Genomic DNA, 8,988 nt, shown 5'->3' with positions numbered 1-8,988 from the left:
AAGCAGTGATGAGTTTTGTATGTGAAGCTGGTGCTATGGGCCTACACTAGCAGCTTTTGGCTGCAAGCAAAAAAACTGACTGACTGATATAATGAAGAAAGACTTTATTGGAAAGATTAGGAATAGCTCACAGAATCAAAGGAAAAGCTGAGGAACCTTGAAAGGACAGGGATCAGAACTGCTCCAGGGCCCTGGGCAGAAGGACATAATGGAGGGACCCTCAGCTTCTTCAGGGTTCTCTCTGCCAAATGAAGCACACCCACCATTATCAGTGTCAGCTTCCCTCTTAGGATTCATATCCTCCAAAGGGAAGGCCGATTGGCCTCATGTGGGTCATACATTCACTCTTGGCTAAGAGACAGTAGGTATTGTTTGACAGTCTTACCAAGACCAAATGGAAGCCAGCAATGAAAACGTAAACCAGCACCTTAAATACTAGAGACATCCCTACATGGCCTTCTGAGAAGAGTTGTGCTTTGAGTTGTATTCAGTTTTCCCCGAGTTGGCCAACAGTCCCCGCACTGCCTTCCTTTTTTTTAACAGCATGCTTTTGAGAGGTGCCTGTCTGGAGATGAGAGAGTGACTGTGGAATAATTTTTTTCTCTGGATCAATCTACTTCTGAATACTTGCAAATAAATCTGAAACCCCATCCAAATTAGTCCTGTTCTAATTTGTAAGATTTATCTGTTGCAGTATTTTACAACATTTTCCATCAAAATACTGCCAATGGCAGAGAAAGTAAACAGTAGAGATGGAGTACAAAGATGCCCGCCAGAAGCTAGACCTTTCTCCCGAGTGTCACGTTTTCAAGTCAGGCCTACTTAGACCTGTCAAGAGTCAGGACTGAGCCACTGCCTGGTCTGGCTGCTCCCTTGGTAATACAAACCCTGGTGAAGCCTTTAAATTGCCCCCTGTAGGCGCTTGATTCTTCTTAGATGAGAGACTAGTCTTCCACTCATCCTTAGGGAGAGAGGTGGGAATTTCATCCTGGTTTGGAACCCCAGAAGGAATAACTGAAATGGATGGTCCAAAAGAAGGCACTGGTGCTCCTTTCTGGAACACACACACATGGTCACAAATGAATATACTATTTTTATCAGAGCTAATATTTTCGTTCAGGAGCATTCTTAGTTTCTACACAGAGTTGCTCAGAATTTATAAACTTTAAAGAGTTTTTCCTCACAGACTTTATAAATTTCTGTTATGCAATATATGTAACAGCAAGAAACTCTGTAGATTTGTCTTCTTTTGACACATAGGCTTTCTGTTAAAGCCTTTGCAAAGGGGCTCACAAGTCTTCTCAAAATCTCTGTGTGGTTGCGCCTCTGAATGTCTTCCCCTACATCTAGTGGTTTTAGACGGGAAAGATGTCTCCAAGGCTGAGGATCAGAAAACTCACCTTCATCTGAAGGGGTCCTTTTTCTCTACAGCTGTTCTCTAGGTCCCCTCATCAAATAATGCTCTGGTGTTGTAACCAAAAATTATGGTCTCCTCATTATAAAACAGCCGTGTGTGTGTGTGTGCGTGTGTGTGTGTGTGTGTGTGTGTGTGTGTGTGTGTGTGTGTGGTGGGAAGGTTGGAGAGGGGTCTGTTGACATTTAACTCTTTCATGCCTTATATATATATATATATAGGTTATGTAGATTTCCCCAGCCCCGAAACTGAATAATAATAATTTTTCTACAGCTCTTCTTTGCCAGGGGTCATGGCTTAGTTGTGTCACTCATCATTTAATTAGATATTTTCCTCTTAGCTAAATTTGCTTAAACAAATATGCACACAAAAGAACAACTATTATCTTTTCAAGTCAACTAGAAACTCAATGTTTTTCCATCATATAATTGTGTAGTGAATGTTAAAATTGAATTCCTGCCAGCTTATCAATTGGAAATCTCGGGGAATGGTAAGAATGCCTCAAAGCGCAGTTTTGCTAGAATAAACTTTGTGGAACTGGTGTGATCCCAGTAATAATGAATTATCTTAACAGTTTGATTCAGGAACATAACTAGCACTATCTCTGAGCCCTAGGATTGCCTTTCTTCTAGATGGTATCTGTTTTTGACAGGGAAGAGCTGGTATGATGGATTTCCCAATCTTTTTCTCTCTAAGGCAAGATATTGTTCTAATATTCTCTATGGTCTTTCACAAAATACTGTTTTTAGGAATTCAATATAGAGGATTTGATTTCATAGCCATTATTCAACTTTCACAACAGTCACTGACAATTGCCTATCGACTATTCTTGTCCCAATCTATCTTGGTTTCAGAAAAATACTTAGGATATAGTCATTCCTTCCTGTTGAGTCTCTCCCTGCAAGACAAACTCCTGCCCCTCCCCCACCCAGGGACCATTATTCAGACTTACAGAACTCATTTTCACTTTAAGATTTATCAACTACTTTTTTAAAAAATCATAAATGCCAATGAAAATAATAGTGTTTAAATAGATCATGAATGTCCATGTATTATATGAAAAGTAGCTCATGATAATTATTCACTTAGAAATGTAATGAAATTCCTAAATGAGATCCCTGTGTGGAAGGCTATGTGTATATTATTTTATTTTTTTTGAGGAAGATTAGCCCTGTGCTAACATCTGCCACCAATCCTCCTCTTTTTGCTGAGGAAGATTGGCCCTGAGCTAACATTTTCCTCTATTTTGTATGTGGGATGCCTGCCACAGCATGGCTTGATGAGCAGTGCGTTAGTCTGCACCCGGGATCTGGGCCTGGGAACCCCAGGCCACCGAAGCGGAGCGCATGAACTTAACCGCCATGCCACTGGGCCAGCCCTAGGCTATGTGTATTTTTAATTATAATTGATCCTAACAGATTATTTTACAAAGATTACTGCCTCCAAATGTTGTATGAACTCATCAGCAATATTTGTAGATACCTGTTTCTAAATAATTGTCAGCATTTACCCTCAGACTTTACATTTTGCCAGTCTGATGGGTGATAAAACAGGATCACATGGTTTCGATTTTCACTTCCTGACTCCTAGTGAGGCTGGGCACATTTTGTATATATTTGTTAGCCTTTGCGTTTCCTCTTTTGTTTATGACTTATTCATATACATTGCTCATTTTTAAAAATTCAGTTCCTTGTCTTTTCTAAAAGTTGATTTGCAGGATTTCTCTGTATAATAGGGATGTTACATCTGTCAGCCATATTACTAATATAGCTTTTCTATTACAGTGTAATATTTTCTCACAGACCATCATTTTTCTTTTGGCTTGGTTTATGATATCTTTTGCCCTATAGAAAATTTTAACCTTTAGATAGTCCAATCAGTCAATCTTTTATATATATAGTACACACTGTGCACATATATGTATATATATACACTAAGAAATATTTTAGTGTGTATATATATATGTGTGTGTGTTTATATAATATATGTATATGTGTACATATATAGTGCGTGTATATATAAGACATATATCTCTATGGATAGATATATATCTTAGTGACTGTGTTTCAGTATTCTATGTTACTTAGAAGTTATCTATGTAACTGATATCAATTAATTAATTAACCTGATTTAATATTATTTCCAACTGTTAAAGTTAACTAAGGATCTTGGGAATTCTATTTAAAATGACACCCTATAGCTCATAATTAATGTTAATATAAAAGGTTCATCAGAATTCATATAATTCTAAATTGTTGAACATATAATTTTATGCTCTTCCTCATTTTAAATACTATGTGGGCGTGAACTCATGTGATAAGCCAGTAAAGAAGTTCAGAAAGTTCAGATGAACTCTCTTTATGAGAAGACAAATCCAGGGGATGAACTCAACAGATTTTTCTAAAAACCCAAACTATCAAACAAGTATGATTCACCCTAGGATTTCAGATTCTTGTATAAAAATGCTTATGGCCAAGCAGTTTCTGTGAGGAAGCAATGTTTTTTCCCTTAAAAAGCTGGTACATAGTTGAGTTTCTTTACTTTCTGGGAATTCTAGGAATATTGGACTTATATAAGTACTTTTTAGCCTCTATAAACCAGTCAGAATAAAGCTCCTTTTACTGGAGAGATTTTGTAATCTAAGTCAGGTGTTGGCCAACTTTTTATGTAAAGGACCAGATAGCATGTATTTAAGACTTTGTGGCCTCTGTCGCAACTACTCAACGCTGCCGTAGATGATTCATAAATGAATGGAAGTGGCTACGTTCCAACAAAACTTTTAAAAAACTGGTAGTAGAGGGCCGGCCCGGTGGCGCAGCGGTTAAGTTCGCACGTTCCGCTTCTCAGCGGCCATGGGTTCCCCGGTTCAGATCCCGGGTGTGGACATGGCACCGCTTGGCATGCCACGCTGTGGTAGGTGTCCCACATATAACATAGAGGAAGATGGGTGTGATGTCAGCTCAGGGCCAGCCTTCCCAGCAAAAAGAGGAGGACTGGCAGTAGTTAGCTCAGGGCTAATTTTCCTCAAAAAAACAAAACAAAACGAAACAACAAAACAAAACAAAAAACTGGTAGTAGATTTCTGGTTTACGATCCGGCGCTTGGAAGTTGTCAATCCATGGTAACAACAAGTAAAAAGCTAAACACACTGAAAAATCAACAATTCTTCTCAGATCTGTCAGAGAAGTGAGGTCACAGGGCAAATTGCTGCTCCCAAATTGGAGAGACAGACAAGCAAATACAGAGAATTACAACTTACCAGAGCAGAAACCCCTGAGCAGGAACCTCCACGGAGACCAGTGCTGTGGTAAGGAAACCTGAACTGTAAGTGATGAATTGCTGGAGGCTCAGAGTGGACAAGTCGGAGAATTAAAAACCCTCGGGGGTCCAGACAAAGCCTCCACCCCCCACCCCCCCAACCGTGAGTTTTACCTCCAGGAACTCAATCAGGTTCTCAAATGAATATTGGAGAAAAATCCCCTCATGCTTCTGGGCAATGGGAAGGGTAAAGAAACAATTTTGAAATATGCCAGAGCATTCTGTTCTTAACAAGGTCTGCCCTCAAGAGAAACTATTTTACCAGAATCTAAACGATTGGGGCTTTATCAGAACCTAACCAACCTATGGGAAGGAAAATACCCAACTCCAGTCCACTCTACCCATCCTGACCCACGTAAGAACGGGTGGGTTAGGGAATTGAAAAGCACTTGTGAAGCTCACAGCCCAGAGGCGAGAGGCTCACTGAAAGACTGAGACCTAATCACAGGACTAGAGAACACTTCCCAGCAATGAACAAGTGGAATTTGAAATTAAAAATGCAACGCCATTTACATTAGCACGAGCAAAAATGAAACACTTAGGAATAAATCTAACAAAATATGTACAAAATCTATATGAGAAAAACTCCAATACACTGATGAAAGAAATCAAAGAGGAACTAAAGAAATGGAGAGCTATTCCATATTCATTCCAGCAGGACGAGGCCTCAGGGGACAGCAAAGCGGATGGGGCAAGACTAGGGGCTGGAGGATCTGCCTGCCCATTGCTGGTCCCATGATCAAGTGGCTCCTAGGAGGCAGCTGTGTGTGGCAGAAGGGGGATGGCTGGGCCTAGGGACAAGACGGATTTGATAGTGATATTCTGAAGGTGTTTGAGGTTCCATTGGGAGCCTACCTCTGGAAAGACGGCATCTTTTTTGGGGCAGGGTCCTGCTCTGGACACAATAGGCATGGTCCTCAGACCTCACATGGACTGGACTAGGGCCATGGATGCCTTCTTGGAAGCGGGCTGCCAGTGGATATTTGGTGTCTGTAACTCCTTCAGGCTTCAGGGTTCCCTCCCGGGCGGTGGACTTAGGAGATTTGGCTTTGGCTGCAGTGAGACAGCAGCCAGGGCTTCCATAACTGGTAGGGAGGGGTAGCTGGAGGGGTGAGTCCTGCCACACTGGCCAATTCTATGGCTTGTAACTGGTCTAGGAGTCTCCTGCTGGGGAGTGTCAACACTGTATGAGTGTCCCATAGCCCAGCTGTAAGCAGGATGCACAAGAGGGTTCTCCTTTTTGGCTTCTGATTTCTCAAACTGCTCCAACAGAGTGGGAAGGTAGGACGCCTTGATTCCAATCTTACTGATGAAAGTCTGAATCATGTCTTCAGGAAGCTAGGTACGTAGGATAGGCAGGAAGGGCAGCTTCCTTACACCTGAAGGGTGGACAGCAGGTAGCTTGGTGACAGTGCTCTGCCTTGGTGTGGGAACAGCCTTGACAACAAGAGATGGGGGCTTCAACCTGGGCCTGGTCTCCTGGGTCTCAGGCTTTAGTCTCTCTGATGCAGCCCCTCAGCAGCCACACTCTCAGTAGACAGACATGGTGGAGTCTTGATCCAGGGCCTTTGCACTGGGGAGAACACCTTGTCTTTCAGATGGGGAGACGTAGGCAGTAGCTTGACCTCCAGCTTGGTGGGCTCTATCTGTGGAGCTCCCCGGCCAGCTGACCCAAGACTGAAAGAAGAAATCAGTGACACAGGAAGAGTCAATATTGTCAAGATGTTCATTCTTAACAACTTAATCTATAGATTCAATGCAATTTTAATCAAAATCCCATTAAGTTATTTTGTGGATATCAACAAACTAATTCTAAGGTTTATATGGAGAGGCAAAAGACCCAGAATAACCACCTAAATACTGAAGGGGAAGAACACAATTGGAGGACGGATACTACCCAACTTTGAGACTTACTATTAAGCTATAGTAATCAAGACAGTGCAGTGTTCATGAAAGAATAGAGAAATAGGTCAATGGACAGAATATAGAGCCCAGAAATAGGTCCACATGAATATAGTCAACTGATCTTCGACAGAGGAGCAGAAGCAATATGATGGAGAAAAGATAGTCTTTTCAACAAACGGTGCTGGAACAACGGGACATTTGAATCTAGAAACAGACCTTACACCCTTCACAAAAATTAACTCAAAATAGATCACAGATCTAAATGTGAAACATAAAACTATAAAACTCCTAGAAGATAACGTAGTAGGAAACATAGTTGACCTTGGATATGGCAATGACTTTTTAGATACCACATCAATGCATGATCCCTGAAAGAAATAATTGGTAAGCTGGACTTCATAATACCGAAAAGTTGTGCTCTGCAAAAGATGTTGTCAAGAGAATGAGAAGACAATCCATGGACTGGGAGAAAATATTTGCAGAAGACTCCTCTGCTAAAGGACTGTTATCCAAAATATACAAAGAACTCTTAAAACTCAACCATAAGAAAATAAACAACCCAATTTTATTTTATTTTATTTATTTATTTTTTGGTAAGGAAGATTGGCCCTGAGCAAACATTTGTTACCAATCTTCCTCTTTTTTCTTTTTCTTTCTCTCCCCAAAGCCCCAGTACATAGTTGTATATCTTAGTTATAGGTCATTCTAGTTCTTCTATGTGGGATGCAAACACAGCATGGCTTGACAAATGGTGCTAGGTCTGTGCCCAGGAGCCAACGTAGTGAACCCAAGGCCGTCAAGGCAGAGCACGCGAACTTAACCACTCGGCCACAGGGCCAGCCCCAACAACCCAATTTTAAAATGGGCCAAAGACCTTAACAGATACCTAACCAAATAAGACATACAGATGACAAATAAGCATATGAAAACATGCTCCACATTATGTGGCATCAGGGAAATGCAAACTAAAACAATGAGATATCACTATACACCTATTAGAATGGCCAAAATCCAGAACACTGACAACACCAAATGCTGACAAGAATGTGGATCAAGAGGAACTCTGAATCATGACGGTGGGAACGTAACAGACACTTTGGAAGATGTTTTGGTAGGTTCTTACAAAGTGAAACATACTCTTACCTCATGATCCGGTAATCGTACTCCTTGGCAATTATCCAAAGGAGATGAAAACCTATGCCCACACAAAAACCTGCACACAGATGTTTACAAAAGCTTTATTCATAATTGCCAAAACTTGGAAGCAACTAAAATGACTTTCATAGGTAAATGGATAAATAAATCATGGTACATCCAGACAATGGAAGATTATTTAGCACTAAAAAGAAATGAGCTATCAAGCCATGAAAAACATGGAGGAACCTTAAATGCATATTACTAAGTGAAAGAAAAGGCTGGATACTATATGATTCCAACTATATGACATTCTGGAAAAGGCCACACCATGGAGACAGTAAAAAGATCAGTGGTTGCCAAGGGTTTGGCAGGGAGAGTGGGAAGGATGTTCAGGTGGACCACAAAGGATTTTTAAGGCATTGAAAATACTCTGTATGATACAATGATGATGGGTACATGTCATTATTCATTTGTCTAAACCCATAGAATGGACAAAACCAAGAGCGAACTGTAATGTAAACTATGGGCTCTAGGTGATAACGATGTGTGAATGTACGTTCATCGATTACAACAAATGTACCAGCCTGGTGGGGGACGTTGTAATGAGGGAGGCTATGCATGCGTGTGGGCAGGAAGTATATGGGAAATCTCTGTACCTTCCTCTCAATTTTGCTGTGAACCTACAAACTGTTCTAAAAAAATAAAGTCTTAATAATAAAGACAAAAAACAATAATGTCTTGTGGGATTTTAAACATACGCAAGTAAACACATTGCAGCAATAGCACAAAAGGCAATAGGGTGTAAGTGGACTCCTGTTAGTCCAGGCCCTCTAAAAAGCTGATGTCGAGACTAGACTAGCCGTGCAAGAGATGTGTTAGGTGAAGGCCTGTGAAGGAACACAGGGAGGGGGCTGGGGCATAGTTTTTAATTTATCAGATGATTTGTCATATAAATCCTGTGTACTAGATCCATAACTGCTGGAAGAATAACTTTTCAGTAGCTGCACAGATCATTTTCTCTTTTGCTACATAAATGATATGCAACCAAATTTGGCGATATTTAAGTTTCCTCGTGAATGACTAAGAAATTGTTCCCATAACTGTATATATTTTTCTTTTCTTTAATTTTCGAGAAGCTTATTGAAAAATTCAGCCTGCTGTTTCCATGTTTTTGTTTTTGTTTTTTAGTTTGAAGGTTATAAGCTTTCATTTGC

Source organism: Equus quagga, chromosome 11, assembly GCF_021613505.1.
Source record: "Equus quagga isolate Etosha38 chromosome 11, UCLA_HA_Equagga_1.0, whole genome shotgun sequence".
NCBI lineage: Eukaryota > Metazoa > Chordata > Mammalia > Perissodactyla > Equidae > Equus > Equus quagga.
The sequence above is the reverse complement of the archived record's forward strand: the minus strand, read 5'-3'. Positions refer to the sequence as shown.